The sequence below is a fragment of the Rhineura floridana genome, chromosome 10 (genome assembly GCF_030035675.1).
Source record: "Rhineura floridana isolate rRhiFlo1 chromosome 10, rRhiFlo1.hap2, whole genome shotgun sequence".
NCBI lineage: Eukaryota > Metazoa > Chordata > Lepidosauria > Squamata > Rhineuridae > Rhineura > Rhineura floridana.
Genome location: NC_084489.1, coordinates 22,108,534 through 22,128,597, shown reverse-complemented (window position 1 = coordinate 22,128,597; position 20,064 = coordinate 22,108,534). Strand labels below are relative to the sequence as shown.

Below are 20,064 nucleotides of genomic sequence, written 5' to 3'. Positions count from 1 at the left end.
ATACTGAAGTTTAAAATGATTTTCTTTCAGATCTGTAGACATGAGTTTTTGAAGGATTTTTGTCCATATTCATTTATCCATTTGTGTCTCCTGCTGTAGATCTTTATTCCACTTTTAAATAAAAAAATTCTTGATCTTTTTTGTTTCTGTGATTATTTCATAGATATTTCCTATTAAGTTTTTATTTGTATCAGTGGATATCAGATATTCAAGTTTACCTTTTCTGCTTAATGAGCCATATTTTCTTAGGAGACTTGAAATATCTTCACGAATTAGGAAATAGTGAAATAGTTGTGGCTGATAATTCAGTCTCTTTGCAATTTTATTAAGATTTAACACCAGTTTCTGATAATAAATCTTGTATTTTACAGATCTGAAGAACTCCATTGGGTTAAGCCACCAAGCATATCTTGCATATGAGATATGAACTCATGATAGAAAGGTGGTGTAAACGGTAACAACCCAGGTAAAAATTTGTTTTTATATTTATACCAAACAGATAGTGTAGTATAAACTGATGGGATTATCTCTATTTTTTAAATCCGTTGTTGTTCTTGGTACCATAACATTTTTTTTTTACATATCTTAATTGTGCCAGACTTTCAAATTCTACATTTAAGTCACAATCCATCCATTCTTTGATTGTGGCCAGTTTGGCTGCATAGTAATAATCTGTTATGATAGATAATCCCATCCCTCCTTGTTCAATTGGTTTGTACAGAACATGAGCTACTATTCTCTGAGTTTTTTTGTTCCACACAAAATCCAGTATTATTTTACTCCATATTTGTAAAATGTTTGTTGGGATTTGTAGTGATATACTGATAAATAAAATCAGCAATTTTGGCAGTATATTCATTTTTGCAACTGCTATTCATCCCATCCAGGAAAGCGACAGTTTAGATGAGGATCTTATTTCAGTCTTGACTTCTCAAAGGAGGTAATCAGAGCTTATTTTAACTAAATGTGATAAGTCTTGAGTAATTTTGATTCCTAGATATTTCACGGGTTTAACTAGCCATGATACGTTCATTTGTAAAGCTGTTTGTCTTTTCTCTTGTTCCTCTAGACCAATTCCTATCCATTCAGATTTGTTTGTGTTGATATTATAACCTGAAATTTGTCCATATTCTCTTAGTATTATTTTTAAGTTCTTACAGGATAGTGAATGTTTTGTTAATGTTAAGGCTATATCATCTGCATATAATAATATTTTTATCTGATTTAATCCATTCCCCAGATTCCTGGATTTTCTCTGATTGAGGCTAGCGCTGACTGACCATATATGGAGTGAGAAATGCCAGACGTCCAAGCTGGATTTAGAAAGGGAAGAGGCACCAGAGATCATATCGCAAACATACATTGGATAATGGAACAGACCAAGGAACTTCAGAAGAAAATCACCCTGTGCTTTATAGATTATAGCAAAGCCTTTGACTGTGTAGATCATGAAAAACTCTGGAATGCTTTAAAAGAAATGGGGGTGCCACAGCATCTGATTGTCCTGATGTGCAACCTATACTCTGGACAAGAGGCTACTGTAAGGACAGAATATGGAGAAACTGAATGGTTCCCCATCGGAAAGGATGTGAGACAGGATGCATTTTATCACCCGATTTGTTTAATCTATATGCAGAACATATCATATGGAAAGCGGGATTGGACCACGATGAAGGAGGTGTGAAAATCGGAGGAAGAAATATCAATAATTTAAGATATGCAGACGATACCATACTACTAGCAGAAACTAGTAATGATTTGAAATGAATGCTGATGAAAGTTAAAGAGGAAAACACAAAAGCAGGACTACAGCTGAACATCAGAAAGACTAAGGTAATGACAACAGAAGATTTATGTAACTTTAAAGTTGACAATGAGGACATTGAACTTGTCAAGGATTATCAATACCTTGGCACAGTCATTAACCAAAAGGGAGACAACAGTCAAGAAATCAGAAGAATGCTAGGACTGGGGAAGGCAGCTATGAGAGAACTGGAAAAGGTCCTCAAATGCAAACATGTATAACTGAACACTAAAGTCAGGATCATTCAGACCATGGTATTCCCGATCTCTATGTACGGATGTGAAAGTTGGACAGTGAAAAAAGCAGATAAAAGAAAAATCAACTCATTGAAATGTGGTGTTGGAAGAGAGCTTTGCACATACCACGGACTGTGAACAAGACAAATAATTGGGTGTTAGAACAAATTAAACCAGAATTATCACTAGAAGCTAAAATGATGAAACTGAGGTTATCATACTTTGGACGCATAATGAGAAGACATGATTAGAAAAGACAATAATGCTAGGAAAAACAGAAGGGAGTAGAAAAAGAGGAAAGCCAAACAAGAGATGGATTGATTCCATAAAGGAAGCCACAGACCTGAACTTACGAGACCTGAACAGGGTGGCTCATGACAGATGCTCTTGGAGATTACTGATTCATAAGGTCGCCATAAGTTGTAATCAACTTGAAGGCACATAGCAACAACAACAACAACATTGACTGACACTTGTGCTGTAGGTTGATCATATATAAGTTTAATCCAGTTCCTAAAATTAGGTCCTGTATTAAACTTGTTCGTGACTTCAAACAGATCAGTCCATTCCCCCCTATTGAAGGCTTTCTCAGCATCTAAGAACAATCATGCTGCCTTTAAATTTTCATCCTGTGATTTCTTGATTAAATTGATCAGTCTTTTGATATTTATGGATAATTTTCTGTTTTTGATAAAACTGGTTTGATCTGGAAATGGAAATGGACTGCCTTCAAGTCGATTCTGAGTTATGGGTTTTCATGGTAAGCAGTATTCAGAAGGGGTTTGCCAGAGGCAGTGACTGGCCCAAGGCCACCCATTGAGCTTCATGGCTGTGTGGGGATTCAAACCCTGGTCTCCCAGGTCATAGTCCAACACTCTAACCACTACACCACACTGGCTCTCTATATGAATATAATTTACCAGTATTTGATTTAGTCTTTCTGCTATAGCTACTGTCCAAATTTTTGAATCTTGATATAATAGATAAATTTGTCTATATGACTCTGGGACCGTGGGGTCTCTATTTGGTTTGGGGATTACTACAATTTGCCACGTTCCAAGAATTTGGGAGTTTACCTAATCTCATAGATTCATTGATTGTTTGTAATAATGGAACCATCAATACTTCTGGAGAAGTTTTATAATATTCAGCTGGGAGTCCATATGGTACAGATGCTTTACCATGTTTAAGCTTCCTAATTATATCTCTTATCTCAGTTATTGTAAAGGGTGCATCTAATTTCTCACAATCATTTCACAATCATATTTTATTTCAAATAAAGAGAGAGAGTGAGGAGCAAACTACCAGTGGTCTCATGCCTTTGAAATCTTAGTTTTGAGCATGGAAAATGTTCAAGGGGTTTGTTTTCAAAGATGTACTCTGCATTAACAGAAACTACAGTGGGAAATATGGTTGGCTGTAAGAGCAATATAAGGGAGGAAATACCAGCTAGTCAATGAAACAGCATCTGGAAGGTGAAGCTGCTGCAATCTGTTTTGGCATATATCAGAGCTAATGTATTAAAAGCACAGATGCTGTTATAGCCCAGTGGCATCAACACACATGCTATATGCAATAGCCCAGATTGTTGAAGTAGTTGAGGTCATCAGAGGACTTATATTCATCTGTGGTGGAAGTGCCTGCAGATAGCAAGATTCTGGAATGAGGTGTTCAAGGAGATTAACATCATCACTGGGCTAACAATTGTTAAATTACCAAAATTAATGCTACTTTCTAGGGCTATGCATTTCATTTTGGTGCCCACTTTTGTGCTTTGGATTGGGCCCCCAATAGCTTTGGATCACTTGGGGAAGTGGGCTTGCCTTACCTCCTGAATCTGATGTCTAGAGAACCAAATCTATGGTCCCCACCAATGACTTGCATTAGGAAACCAAAATAGCCATAACTTTTTGGTTTTTTCATGTAAGTGCAAGCAGACATTGTAGCCCTCCCTAACAGAGGATTAACCCTGCCAGATTTCAGACAGGTAGATCCAAGGTTTTTTTTCTGTTTTTCAAAAAATAAGTTTTTTTCAAAATGGCCATAACTATTATTTTTGATGATGATGATGGTTTAAGTTTATATCCTGCCCTTCCTATGACCAAAACTGGGGGTGGGAGAGAAGGAAGTGACATTGCCAAAGTAACTAAGAATTGGGGATGGGGGAGAAATTTGATTCAGTTCACATTTGAAACCAAATTTATCAAATCTGCACTTTCCGAAACAATATGAAAACCGAAACATAACCATCCTTTGAATTTCATACTTATCTGAATTTTGTGATGCAGTTCCCCAACTAAGCAATGTTTACAAAAATGCAAATATTAGGGGAATGTGTGCACAAAATGAATATATTGATGAAAATAATATATAAAGATGCATTATATTAAGATAAATTGCTTGTGAAAAATGCGTACATTAGGATAAATTTGCATTAAAATGCTGGAGAATTTTCATGAGGATTTTTTTTTAAAATGCAAATAGTTGTAGAAATGTGGAGAACTGAATTTAAGTTTAGAAAAATGAGAAATGAAGAGAACTGAAACTGATATATCCATCCCTACCAAGAACTGAAGACTAATAAGTAACTATTAAGACACAGACAAGAGACAACACACACACACACACACACACACACATCAAGGACAGTGTTGGATTGGAAAGGATGGAAAAGGGTAGCAGAACAAACAGGTTGTCTGGTTATGAACTGAAAAATAAATGAATAGGATTGATTGAGAGAGGATACAGCTGTAAATAAAATGCAAAAAAACCCTATAGACAATCTGGGGACGGAAGTGACACTGCCTAAGTAACTATTTGAATTGAAAACTAATAGAAACTAAGCCGCAGACAAGTGACAAGAAATACACACACATGAAGGGGACCAGGATGGATTGGCAAGGATGGAAAAGAACTGAGAGAAAACAAATAGGCAGAAAACCTGAGTTAAGGATAAATAAGAGACGAGCTGAAGCAAAATGCCACAAACAAACTCTTTGTAAACATTCAGAGAACTAGCCAGAGTGAGAAAAAAGGCACTGGGGAAAAGAATCAACATCCCTCTCCCCAAGCATTGTGATTGGAGAATGTTGGGTGGGATTCTAGCCTTGGATCGAAAGAGAGACCTCTCAGTGAGCAAAATTCCAGCTATCCTCCTTCGCCTCACATTTTGATTTATTTCCCTATCATTTGGAGACAGGCTGACTTGCTTAGATTGCTTTTTTTAAAAACAAGAACTCTGAATATTTCCAAAGAGCTTGCTTCTGAGGGGCCCTGCTTCAGAGGGGCCCCACTTCAGTCCAAATATGCCCACCTTGCTCCAGAATTTGGATGAAGCTGTTGCCCAGCACTACTACTTTCACTGTTTGAGTTATTGGGATGGGAGGCAGAATTTAAAGGTTTGATTTTATTCATGTTAGTTGTGGTCAGACTTGTGATAACACAACTGTGGAAAAGTAATAGGATTCCTACTATAGATCTCTGGTATAATAAATGTTGGGAAATTGCCATTGTGGGAAAACTTGTACATCAAACACGGTACACATCATCAAGGGAAAAGTAAAATGGGACACAATTTTTTTGCAGAATGGAGCAGTTTTATGTTTCACTCTAACAAGAGTGGCAGCACAAGGACACTCCCAGACCAGTATGCAACCATTCAGAAAAATAATTAATGATTTAAGCGTCTGGAGAATTATCATCAGTTGATGTTATTTATGATGCCTGAAGACCTCTCTGTCTGATGATTATGATAATAGTGATTGTCTTCTAAATTAGACCCATAATGAGAAAGAATATTATATTAGTTCAGCTGTCGTGCCACTTTCGTTGTCAGGCCCTTTCTTCGAACTGTATTCATTTAATGGTGTTGCTATTATTATTATTATTATTATTATTATTATAAATTTAATTACCTGCTACAATCGTCTCAAGGTGATGAACTTAAAATGCTAATTTAAAAAACAATCAGAAAACAAGAGTGAACAAATTAAATAAAACAATACAAAGTAGATACCCATGGCAGAGACCTAGCTGGGAAAGCCTTTTCTGTTTCTGGAAGGTGCAGATAGTGGGCACCTGTCATATCTCAACAGGAAGGCTATTCCACAGAACAGAGGCAGCCACACTGCCTGCTGCAAGTTGAAGAGGGCTTATGAGATCTTTGGAACTTGCAGGAGACATTATCCTACAGACCATGGTGACTTCCTGGGTATGTAAGGGATAAGGTGGTCTCACACATAACCTGGTCCTGAGCTGTATAGGGCCTTATACTCTAGAACCAAAATGATATATGTACTGCAATCACATAGAGCCTCTACCATTTGGAGGTCATTTTGGGTAGCCATTATTGGGCTGTTGTAATCAATGCTTAATTTTAATAGTGTATTTGAACAGTACAAATGAACAAAAGAACTCTCTCTTGATCAGATCAGAGTCAGGGCTAGGATGGAAAGTTTTTGACTGCTTTGTTTCCAGTCCACCAATGTACCTCTGTTTCTTTCTTCACCTGATTGCCAAACCAATTGGTAGGCAGTTTTATGTGTATTACAGAGGAAGTTGCTTCTCTCTCAATGACCACATGTCTCTCTGAAGGATCTCCTGTTTATTGATAGCACCTGTTTTTCTCATTATGTTTCTAATCTTTTAAAAACTATCCCATCTGAATATGGGACTTCTGATTTTGGCCCAATTATGGCTAATCTAATACAGCTCTTGTAAATCCTGCCTCTAATCTCTGTAATCATCGATCCCTGCTGCTGTTGTAAAATCCTCATTTATATTCAGCCACTGCTGTTTGTCTTCAAGCTGCCTTGCTCCACTCTGCAACCCACTGAAAAGACCCAGGTTCCCTATCTGGCCCTCTTTGTATGTTTTCACAGCTGGGAATTCTTTACCAGCCTGACCCCCATTGACCTCACCCTTGTCAGCCAATAAGTGCCAATTCCTTGTGAGGCTCATCCAGAGAAACAAGCGAGGGTTGCAAAAAGCTCCTGCTCATCCCATTGTGTCTGACCTGAACAAACTGGGATCTGTATGAAAACGTCCCTTGGGAAGCAGAAGTGGGAACTGCTGAGGGATTGGTTGGCATCTGTCATGTGATGGATGCTAGGCAACATGTGCTACTGGTCTTCTAGATTGCAGACAGCTCTGAAGATGTATCAGTTTGTGTGTGTATGTGGGTGAATGAGCCCCTGATTTCTCCACGGCAATCTGGAAAAACTTGCAGCCGCACTTCTACTGAGGTAAGCAATAACTATGCCTCTTAATTCTAGTAAATTAGCCAGAGGGGAGAGGGGACAGAGGCTGCAGCAGCATTTTCTGAATTCTGTAGTGTGCTCTCCGGTTTCTTCTTTCAGAAAGGGGTGTGTATAAAATCCCCAATTCAATGTGGTCTGCGGTGAAGAGCTAATAATATTCTTAGCAGCTATCCTTGCTGATGGAAGATTGTATTTTATGGTGAATGCAGATTTTCTTTGTGAGAGTTAGAGAGACCTTAGAAGAGCATTCCATTTTAGATCACTGAGCGATTTGAAGAAACTGGGGTGTGATGAAAATATTACTTAGATTTTTCTGCTGCTGATGGGGGGAAGCGAAGGGTGGCATACCTTTCCTAGTATGAAAGGTATCCTGTCACTTTTTACAAAGCAGGCTGTATATAATAAAACCTATACAATGCCTCTCAACAGAGAGGTGGTTTTGCAAGATTTTGCATGAAGGATAAAATGAAGGGTGCCCAGCATACTCAAATGAATGGAAATTCCATGGACCCTGCGGTCTGTACCAAGAATTTCAAGTAGAACTGTGCTACAGAAGAGAATTGAACACATCTGTGAACACAGCCAGTTAAAAAGACACGTTACAAGCCCTAATATAAGTATGCCTCTGAGCCATCCAACGTACAGAGGGATTTTGTGGATATCTTAGAAGTGGAGGGGTGTGAGTGTGTGTGGGTGAACTGGAAGCCAATGAGTGCTAGACTATATCATAAGGTAAATTAACTCCCATATCAAAAATAATAAAATGGTTGCTTGAAGTATTAACATCACTGCACCAAAAGGATAAAGTATGTGTGATGGAAATTTCTCTTAAAGATAAATGGCTGTTAGTTTATTTAAAATATTTATGAATCACAGTTATTCATATATCTCTATATGATTTACAACCGAAGACAATTAGGGTTGCCTGGCTCAGGGCCTGAGAATGATTCTGTATCTTTAAGAGAAGAGAAAATTCAGCCAAGTGCAGGTTTTCTTGCAACACTGTAATGGGAAAAACCACAAGGTGAAATTCTTCCTTCCCCCTGCACAACTTTTAAAGATACAGAAGACCTCTTGGTTGCCTCCAAGTGATCAGATAAAATTAACTGTGCTGTAGAAACACAGAACTTCTAGTCAAGCAAAAAAATTTTTTTCTTCCATGTGAACAGAGAACATTAGTGGGCATGTGTGTGTTTGTGTGTACATAGACATGCTTGCACTAAATGGGGATGTCATTACCTAATTAGAACAGGCAGCAAGGATGAAGCTGCTAAGTCTGTGGCTCATTTACCTGGGGAGTAGGCCCCACAGAACACAGTAGAACTTACTTCAGAGTAGATATGCACAGGACAGTGCTGTAAATGAAACAGGATCTGTGTTGCACAAAAAGTAATAATTTTTAAGTGTGACTCCCTTGATTTGCCTCAGGACATACTTCTATAGCAGGGATGTTTCTAAAAAATGGTGCGGTCATTTTTCAACTGATTTCCCCCACCCCCACCTTCTGGCTCTATTTTGTCTTACTGTGTGTGTTTTTTAAACAACCTCAGAGAGAAAAAGTTGACACTTTGCCTATTTAGCACTAGCTGCAAGAACCAAATGCTCCTGTGCACTAAAACCTCTTGAGTATTTTTCATTAACAAATTTCTCCTAGCTAGAGGGAACAAATGGTCTGCTACAGAGTAGGAAAAAAAGAACATTCTGTGCTCCCATCACCAGTATTTTGTTTTCAGCTTAACATACCACAATGACAACATCTAAGCATTTGGCAGCATTTATTATTGTACCATTAGTCCTTGTTTCTGCAAGGGTTTTGTGCAAATGCTTTCAAAGTTAGCATGAATGTGCAGGCACTAAGCTAATTATGGTAAACTTATTTCGGGCAGGTCTGATTTTCAGGGATTTTTAGATGCTAAGGATTCTACAGGAATTTTTTAGGATTCAGAAACAGAGAAAAATCTCTAATCCAGTTAAGAAGCAAAGAGTTTCCTTCTCAATTGTAAATTGATATTCTTTGGTCTGTATGTGGTAGAATGGAAAGGAAGCGTAATTCATATTTTATGGGAGAAAGTAACAATGCATTAGAAGAACTTGAGTAAAACCATAATGAAGATGACAGCCTATCCAATATGTACAAACAAAAATTTGCAGGGAAACATGCACTAAATATTTTAAATACATGACATTAAAGGAGGCTTTAGAATCTAAATTTTAGATGCAAAAGCTAAATTAATTTAAGCTACACTCATAATACATGCATGTCTTTAATGGGATACACTGGGCATAATCCAAGGGAAATTCAGTATGGTTAAAGTTTCGGTCTTAAATACATTTACCAAGGAATAAGTCATTACTCAGAGGGCCTCTGAGGAAATATACTTATGTTTATGATGCTTCCCCCATTGAAGTCACTGGTTCTGGTTCTGGTCCTGCTCAAGTTGTCCCCCCCCCAAGTCCCATTAGTCACAACTAATTTGTTTCATTGGTTTCAAGACTTCATCACAATTCAGCTGGGTTCGAGTCCAGTGCCTATTTCCCTGGACTGAACTCATTACATAGAAGTAATGTAATAAGGGCTCTTCTGGATCAGAATGAAGGTCCATTTAGACTAGCATCTTGTTTCGTATAGTGGTCAACTAGCTACCTCTTGGAAGCCCTCAAGCAACTAGCCTTCAGTGGCAGGCTGCTTCTGAATCTGCTTCTGAATCTGAAGATTCTATATACAGTACAGCCCCACTTAGGGACCAGACCCCCGCCGAAAAGTGAAAAGTGGAACATTGATCAGCTGTAGTGTGTGCCGCCTCCCTCGCTCACCCTCCGCTGCCTCCCTCCCTCCCTCCCTCCCTCATCCCCCCCTGCCTGTTTGCTCTCCCCCCTGCCTGTTCGCTCGCACTCTCACTCACCCTCTGCCACCTCCCTCGACAATAAAATGGCTCCGGACGCCCTTCTTGGACTCAGCTGCTGGGAACATCGTCAGAGCTTGGAAAAGTTTCTTTTTTGAACTACAACTCCCATCAGCCCAACTGTAGTTTTAAAAAGGAACGTTTCCAAGTTCTGATGATGTGCTCAGGGCGTTGGGCGCCATCAATTTGAGCACTCAGCATATCTCTTTTCAAAGCTCTTCGCATCATACCGCAAAATTGCTGCAAAAACGGAACAAGCGCCAAACATATGGAACATGGATACAATTCAAAACCACCGTATTAGCGAAGCTCCGAGAAGAGAAGCACTGGAAAGTGGGGCCCTACTGTAGACATCATGACTAGACTGATAGCTGATTTAGCTCTCTCCAGACAAACTGTGAGCTGTAGCCAAGGTTTGTCCTATGGTTTTACAGTTTGTGGTTTAAATGGAAGAGCTAAACCACAAAACTGGGTTTGGATGACAGGCTAAGTCAAACCGTGGCTTAGCTCAGTGCAGCAGCAGAATGACCAAAGGAGGAGCAAAGCAGCCATAGTCTCCAATCCAGGCACCTGCACATCTCATTTATACCAAGCCATGTTTTGATTTAGTGTTACATGCAAACCAAGTCAATGTCATATATGGCAATTTTTCATTTCAGACAAGAAGATAATCTCCATATACACAATTACTTGTGATGTGTGGTGTGAGTGTTTGTTTTGCCACAAGATGCTGTGCACATTATCTCTGCTACGAAAAAACAACGAGACAAGCAGCCCTTTGCCTCATTTATTTCCATGGAATTTTCTTCTGTGTGATATATTATCTAGGATAAGGATGCTACACTGGCAAGCAGAAAAACCATTAAAAGAGAGACATTGTGCAGTTATATCTCCCCAGAAAAAAACCCTCAATGGGAGTAAAGAAATAAAAATCTGGTTTTGAGACTGAGCTAGTTCAGTGGAGTCAGGAAGAATGCCTTTCATTGCTGTCATTTATTCTTTGAAGTATCAGATGAGTACAGCTGTAGGTAGGATGCGGAATGGGATGATCTGTTGATAATCAAGGTGCCGGAACCCTCATTCTATTTTCTTTGTTGTGCCTCAGTTTCTCAGTTAGTAATTACTTACATTACTTAATGCAAAGCAAACTAGGAAGACAAAAACGCTATAGAGAAGGAACTGAAGGAACAAGCCAAGTACATTTGCTCAGGTCTCAATAGGTGAGTAAAACAAGAACTAGGAGCCTCAGTTGAAGAGATATGTGATTGGCCTTCACCATTCGAACCAGCTTTGACATTACAACAAACTCTCTCTCATTCATGGTACACCGTGCCAGCAGTGGAGACAGTTGGGGCTTTCAGCACCTTGGACAGGTCCTTGAACATTCAGACTAAAACCCAAAGCGGATTTACTGCCCCCCTGACATTGGAGCCACAAGTCTCCACTGCTTGTCAGTATTTTAAAACATTACCAGACAAACAAGCTCCTTCTGTTTCCCAAGGTATTGCAGTGTCTTGACAAGGCAGATGCAACAGCATCATGAGGAATTCTTGTCAAAACATTCTCCTGCTGTGGAGGCTGTAGGCGAAGTGGTTTATTATGCTAAAAGTAGATAACATTTGTGTGAAAATTCCAGGAGAGCACAGGAAAAATCTTTTCCCTTAGTTAACTTCTAGCACAGGCAGAGCAATAGCTATAATGCCTCTATCCTTGCTAGAGCTCTGTAGATTTACAACGGCATGAGGTACATCTTCCAAATGTCTGAAAATGATGCAATTGACTTAAAATATTGAGATTTAAAAATACATTTTTAAAGAAAAAATGGCCTTCTAGTTTATAAACCTCTGGCTGCGCTCTCAGGATTGTTCCTATGGCCATGTGCTTGTTTTAAAGACAGGAATACAGACGTTTTCATGATTTTCTTTTCTAGCTCAAGAAAAACGTTTTTGTTAGGCCAAATGCTGTGCATATTAGTTGCATGTGAGCTTGAAAAAAACTTGAATGTCTCTGCTCATAATATGTATTACAGTTAATCTTCCCCATAATACTGGAGTATTGAACAGATATACTGTATTGCATGATATCATCTGGAGACATTGTGAGGCTAGATTCAAAGGATTTAATATTTTATTGTCTTTTGATTGCAGTATGCGCCTCATAAAAGTAATTAATGCATCTTACTGAGCAACTAGGCAGCATATGGCTCCAGATGGTTTTACACAAACTCCTTGGCTTGTTTAACTACTTTGAAGCCGTTCCTCCCCTCCTCCCACAGTGCATGTTGCCCCATTGATATTTTCCATCCTCTGACATATCTCATCAGGAACACAGTGCAAATTAAACAATATCTCAATTGAATATTTTATGTCACCAGCTGCAGCTTACTGCTGCTCATTTTAGATGTGGCCAAGAGTGCCATTGCCCAGAGTAGGTTGGTGCACCAACTACATCTATTCTTGGAGACTGAAGACTTGGCCAAGTGGACACTTGGTTTAGTTTATAATTCCTGGATTACTGCAATGTGCTGTACAAAGGGCTGCCTTTGAAGAGTTACTGGAAACTAGAATTTCCAGCTGTCAACAAATTAAATTAAATTATTAAATTGTAAACAATTTCTTACCCACCCTTCTCCATGAGGTCCTAGAGCAGATTATGGCAATTTAAAAATAGAAAAATAAAATCAGATACAATTATAGTCAAGAAAATAGGTGGATCCTAAAAATATCTCTCTCAGGTGTCAAAAGTTAGAGTGAAGAAGTGCATCATTATCATGTGACAGAGATTACGTAGTGAAGATGTGAGACTCACCTCTGTAGGGAGGGAATTCCACAACTTAGGAGCTGCAAGAGAGAATTCCCTCTCCAGGCCACCTTCCCCAAATTTCTGAGGGCAATGGAACTACCAAGAGGCTCCCTCTGCTGATCTTAACATCTGGACGGATCTGTAGGGAAGGAGGCAATCTTTCCAACCAGGGGAACCATGTGATCTCCTCATTAATACCATTTCTATTTTCTTGCTTGCTTTTTAAGCGATCTAAAGCTCCCTCAGTCCTCTGATAGTCTTCCATAAGATGACCCAAACATTTCTTTCTAGGGCCATAACTAGTTGCTCCTTTTTTGAAGTGGTTTAATAACTGTGGTTAAATTATTTCTGAAGGCTATTTGTATCATTCATATGTATATGAATGAGATATATATATCTGCCTGCTGTTCTACTGTTTTATGGCTGCTTTATTGCATTTATGTTGTCATGACAGTTTTTAAAATTAAGTTACTATTTTAACATATGCTGTTGATCTCCTTGAACTTGCTGAGGAAACTGGAGATCTAAATATTATGAATAAATAACAATATGGAATGAACAGGTGTAGGAAGACAAGCATGATGCCTTCCTCATGATGTCTTTTTATTCTCCACACATACGATGCCAGAAAAAACCTTGGGGTTTAAGAACATACCTATAGCCAACAGATATTTCTATCAAACTTTAAAAAGCAGGGAAATTGGGCAGCTATAGCGAATGCACCAGGGGAGCAGAGACCTGACCTCCTCTCTGAAATATTGTACTGCCCTACACCTTTGTCAAAATGCAAACACAATTTGGGTTGGTCTTTTACAGTCCAATCCACTTCCTGTGTAGCTTGGTAAGTGTTGCCACCACTCACCATAAGCTCAGAGGCACATGTTACCAAATTCTTCCAAGCTACACAGGAACTGGATTGGTCCTTGCTCAGAGTTTAAGATCTTAAGCAGAGACCTTCCTTTGTTAGGTTCCTTTGCCATCTGAGGTGAATGGGATGGCTACCAGAGCTAGAGAGCACCAAAGAAATAGGATGAAGGATTTTTTCTGTTGTCATTTTACTGACCTAAATCCTCCCTGCCTGCAACTGCCTTTGCCCTTCAGAGGAAAACATGCAAGTACTTATGAGCTACACCAGCAGTACTATCCCCCAATGCAAATGCGTAAAGGGGGAAAGGCTTAGTGAATTCATGGTAAAATGTAAAGCAGGGATTTCACAGATCACATTCAACTACACAAAATGAGGGAGAACCATGATTGGATTTGCTGACACTTCTATTTTATTTTTTTACTTTGCTACATCCATGGGGTGTTTGGTAAGATGAAAAGGGGGAGAGAGAAAAGCCTCATCCATTTTAAAAGACTTCCCCAGTTCTGCTACTTTAAACAAGCTCAGAGCTCTTCTTGGTGGCTGAAACTAAAACAAGGCACATTGAGAGAGCTGCGGATCTTTCCTGTCTTGCGTAGTAAGATCTGGGAAACCCCTGCTTTGAATCGCACCACCAGGGGGTATTGGACATGCCACTGTTCTGTCAGACCCCCCCCCCCGGTACTGTAAAAAACGATATTAGTGTTACCTTATAGGTAATGTACCAGTGCTTTTTTCCACATCGCCAAACAAGAGGTGGGGGAGGAAGAGGAGAGAAAGAGAGAACAAAAGAGGGCAAGATTTGTATAAAATGTGCATGTGCTAACTGATGTGTACAGATGCAAACTTAAATGTAAATGCACTGCCTTCAAGTCGATTCCGACTTATGGCGATCCTATGAATAGGGTTTTCATGAGGCTGAGAGGCAGTGACTGGCCCAAGGTCACCCAGTGCGCTTCATGGCTGTGTGGGGATTCGAACCCTGGTCTCCCAGGTCGTAGTCCAACACCTTAACCACTACACCACACTGGCTCTCCTGGGGTTCTTCTTACACAAAGTGAATTCGGATCACACTCATTGGAAATGTAAATGCAAATATGCTACATATGAAAAATGGAAATGGACTGCCTTCAAGTTGATCCCAACTTATGGCGACCCTATGAATAGGGTTTTCATGGTAAGTGATATTCAGAGGGGGTTTACCATTGCCTCCCTCTGAGAGGCAGTGACTGCCCCAAGGTCACCCAGGGAGCTTCATGGCTGTGTGGGGATTTGAACCCTGGTCTCCCAGGTTGTAGTCCAACACCTTAACCTCTACACCACACTGGCTCTCAGATGCAAACTTAAATTCATTTAAATAGAGATACAGTACATCTCAACATAGTGGGGAAGACTGAGACCAGGTGGCCCGCATGCCTCCTCAGTCTGCTATCCAGATACTAACTACTGATGGGCAATTTCAAAGTCCTTCCTGCTCTCCTCCTTTTGATGGTTCTTTATCTTTAAATCAGACTTGGACCAGTCTGACTTTCAAAGAGAGGATACCTTCAAAGAGAGGACTGTCCTTTGTGACGTAGGACAACTGGCTGCCCTACTTGTAGGACTACCAAAAGGATTACCACGCTAATGTATATGAAGTACTATGAGCACCTGCCATCCACTTAATAAGTGCTGGATGCACTACCAATCTACTTGCCTTACTATGCTGAGAAGAACTCTTAAAACATAGAGGATTTCATCCTTCAGATCTGTTGAAATCAGAATTCTAACAGCATTTTCTGCAGTATGGATGGATATGATGTTCTGGACACATTTTCAGGCGAAACCATTAGAGAAGTTTATAGTCTCCCATTTGAGATCAATGGCCTGCAGAATTGTTGTGGCCAACCGAGAGAAAGGTGATCAATCTGGGTGATGCTATTTAAACTGAACACTGCACAGATTGCACTGCGGAGAAGTATCTTGACATAAGCACACTTTCTTTAACTTTTCAGCTTTTCTTGCCTGGTAATAATCTCAGAAGCAAGACAAAGAATAATATACCACCACTGATGAGAAAAAGTAGAATTGATGGGCAATGAGAATAAAAGTGTGACAGAGAGCGTTTACACATCTCGCTCTAAGGTACGTTTAAAGTCATAATTTTATATTATTTTTCCTTCTTGTGCTTGTACTTCTGCTTGTGAAGTAGGGTAATCAGTGCCGGTGCCAGGTTATTTTGCACCCTAGGCAAGGCTAACTACTTGCACGCACACACCCCAAAAATAATTGCTAACTTCAATTTTCAAGAACAGATGTCTTGTAGAAAAAATGAAAAGCACAAAACTTGAAACTGCTAAATTTATTTTAAATTGCAGGAATAAGTAATACAACAATCTTTGATTATCTTTCTCAAATACAAAAGAAAATGTTTTAGCACACAAATCATTTTGAATAATCTGGTGAATTGTGATGTTAAAATTTAAGTCTCTTAAAAGTTTCAATTTCAGGCACATCAAAATCTTACTTTGCGTGCCTTTTCCTTTGCAAATTTTGTCACCAATTCCTTCATGTCAGTAATAATAAATAATAATAATAATAATAAATTTAATTTCTTCGTCGCCTATCTGGCCAATGGCCACTCTAGGCGACTTACAAAATTGTTAAAATACAATTAATAAAATACAGTAATACAGTAAAAACAATAGATCTGCAACAACAATATTAAAACTGGGTAGGAGGCATTACAATTATATCGATTAACCCTCCCCGGATACCCCGAAGGCTGCTGAAAAAGCCAGGTCTTTAAGGCTTTCCGAAATACATTTAGGGAAGAGGCATGCCGGAGATCTTGTGGGAGGGAGTTCCAAAGAGTGGGGGCCGCCACTGAGAATGCCCTCTCTCTTGTACCCGCCAATCTAGCTGTTTTTGTTGGCGGGATTGAGAGAAGGCCCTGTGTGGCCAATCTTGTCGGGCGGCATAATTGGTGGCATTGAAGGCGCTCCGTGAGATAAACTGGGCCGAAACCATATAGGGATTTAAAGGTCAATACCAACACCTTGAATTGGGTTCGGAAAACAACTGGATGCCAGTGTAGGTCGAACAACACTGGTGTGATGTGATCTGGGCGGCGACTATTCGTAAGTAGTCGAGCCGCCGCATTTTGTATCAGTTGTAATTTCCAGACCGTTTTCAAGGGTAACCCCACGTAGAGCGCATTACAGTAGTCCAAACGAGAGGTGATCAGGGCGTGTACCACCAGTGGGAGCTGATGAACAGGAAGGTAGGGTTGCAGCCTTCGTATGAGGTGTAGTTGGTACCAGGCTGCCCGGCTCACCGCCGAAATCTGAGCCTCCATGGACAGCCTGGAATCAAGCACAACCCCAAGGCTGCGGACCTGGTCCTTTAGGGGTAAACTCACCCCATTGAACTTCAGGTCAATATCACCCAACCTTCTCTTGTCCCCCACAAGTAGTACCTCGGTTTTATCAGGGTTCAACTTCAGCTTGTTCCTTCCCATCCATCCACTCACGGATTCCAGGCAGTTGGACAAGGTCTCCACGGCCAACTCTGGTGAAGATTTAAATGAGAGATAGAGCTGCGTGTCATCCGCATATTGATGACACTGCAGCCCAAATCTCCTGATGATTGCTCCCAGCGGCTTCATATAGATGTTAAATAGCATGGGAGAGAGGATAGAGCCCTGTGGCACACCACAATTGAGAGGCCAAGGGTCTGATACCTCCTCCCCCAACGCTACCTGTTGGTACCTGTCAGAGAGAAAGGAATGGAACCACTGTAATACAGTGCCTCCAATTCCCAATCCCTCCAGGCGAAGCAGAAGGATACTGTGGTCGACAGTATCAAAAGCCGCTGAGAGATCGAGGAGGACAAGAAAGGTGGATTCTCCCCTATCTAATGCCCTCCTCAAATCATCAACCAGAGCGACCAAGGCTGTTTCAGTTCCGTGACCAGTCCTGAAACCCGATTGGGATGGATCCAAATAATCCGTTTCATCCAAGTGTGCTGACAACTGGTTGGCCACCACTCGCTCAATGACCTTGCCCAGAAATGGTAGATTCGAAATTGGGCGGAAGTTATCGAACACTTGGGGATCCAAGGAGGGCTTCTTTAAGATGGGCTTTACAATTGCCTCCTTGAAGGCTGATGGCATCACACCCTCTTTCAAGGATGCGTTTACCACCGCTTTGATCCCCTCGCCCAATTTCTCTCTGCAGCTCACAAGGAGCCACGAAGGGCAAGGATCAGTAAGACAAGTGGTTGGCTTCACAGATGAAAGCACCTTGTCCACTTCCTCAGAAGGGAGAAGCCGAAACCGATCCTTGGGCATGTATAAAACTGTGCCCCTCAAAGGTCAGTACTGCGCCCCTCTGAGGTCTGTGCCCTAGGCGGCTGCCTAGTTGGCCTAATGATAGCACCGACTCTGAGGGTAATGCAATGGATATTTGCTTGATGTGGGGGCACAAGGTGATTGAAGGTAAGCATAATGTCCCTGTTATTGGATCCCAGTATTAGTATAGCCATTGTTTCTGGCCATCTTGAAAATGTGCTGTTGTAAAGGTGGAAGCCCCTAGACTAAATAGGCATGTAAGAGTGGGGGGAGTTTGTAGGGTTATGGTTGTGTGCCCTTGAGATTCTCTCCAGGCCACATCCCTTCCTCAGGTTACACCCACTCACCAGCCCTTCTTCACACCCTCCTTAAGGGTTTTGACCCGACTGGAATATGTCCTTGACCTCTGATAATGCCTTTTGATTGCCTGGTTGGAAGACAGAGAGTGAGTATGTGTAGAAAGTAGCCTACTGTAGAAAGGTAACATTCATATTCCTTGTTCTGCTCACTTTTGCTTGTGAACATGCCCATTTTCCTCCCATCCATCACTGGCATGTGGTCTTCAGAAGATTGCCCAGAAGTGAACTTTGGCCTTGGACTGAAAAAGATTTCTCACCCTTGGGGTAAGGTCTTGGAGATTCATTGGGGAGTTCATGGATCAGTGCCTGTCACACTCCTGGCGACATCAATTGCTTGAGGCTTAAGTGGCCTCAGTGGCGAAGAGGTCTTTCCACCTTTAGCTGGTGGCCCAGTTACGACCCTATCTGAACAGGGATAGCCCGACTTCTGTTGTCTACACTCTGGTAACCTCTAGGCTAGACTACTGCAATGCAATATACTTAGGGCTGTCTTTGAAGACAGTTTGGAAACTGTAGCTGGTGCAGTATTCAGCATCCAGACTGATACCTGGGCACGATGGTCTGAGCACATAACACCAATATTGGCACAACTGAACTGGCTACCAATTAGTTTCTGGGCTCAATTCAAAGTGCTGGTGTTGACCTATGAAGTCTTATATGGCTCAGGAGCCTAAAACCTTAAGGAGCACTTCTCCTCATACCAACACAGATCCTGCATTGAGCATCTGAGGCCCTTCTTTGTGTGCCCCCTCCGAGGGAAGTGTGGAGAGTGGCAACATGAGAATAGGCCTTCCCAGTGGTGACCCCGTTTATGGAATACTCTCCCCGAAGAGGCATACCTGCTGCCATCAATATCAATCTTTATGTGCCAGACAAAAACTTTTGTCTTCTCCCTGGCATTCAGCTCTTAATTTTTGGAGGGTTTTTAGAGGGCTTGTGATGTTGTAACCTTTTTTAGGGGGTGTGTTGTTCCACTGTCTTATCCATGTATTTTTTTTTTACTTTTTAGTTATGTTAGTTTTATATTGATTTTAATATTTTAATTGTACGTCACTTTGGGTTCATTTTTATGAAGAAAAGCAACTAATATATTTAAATAATAATAATCTTGAGGGGGCACATAGGGGTCCAGTTTGGCTCATAATTTGCCCTGGAATAAACCTGCCTATTTCCAAAATTTTGGAGAAAATCTTTGATTTTCCAAGCCCAATTACAAGCCTAACCGTGGGGGAATTCACTCCATCACTGATGACATGAAACTGCTCTGCCATGGGCAGAAAACTTTTTTTTAAAAATGCACCTGATTGTAGGAAGCCTTTGTTTCAGTACAGCAGAAGTGAGTGCTCCATCTCTAAAGAGAGAAAAAATGAAAAAGAAGGAAAAGGACTTGTCAAGATGCCATCCAGTAGGTGCCCATGATGCTAACACAGCCCCTTTCCCTCCAAGGGAAGAAGTGTGAGACAGCAACTGGTTGGAGCTGGGTCTCTGCTTTCCAGAAATTGCTGCC

The 20,064-nt window shown here is 40.6% G+C and overlaps 1 protein-coding gene across 1 annotated transcript in view; it reads left to right on the top strand.

Moving 5' to 3' along the window:
- Nucleotides 1-6,847: 6,847 nt before the first annotated feature.
- Nucleotides 6,848-20,064, top strand: part of TMEM108 (transmembrane protein 108) — a 286,424-nt gene continuing 273,207 nt past the window's right edge. The window contains exons 1-2 of the mRNA XM_061587798.1: nt 6,848-7,283; nt 15,863-15,992. The gene's annotated coding sequence lies outside the window, so the exon portion shown is untranslated. The remainder of the gene's footprint in view (nt 7,284-15,862; nt 15,993-20,064) is intronic.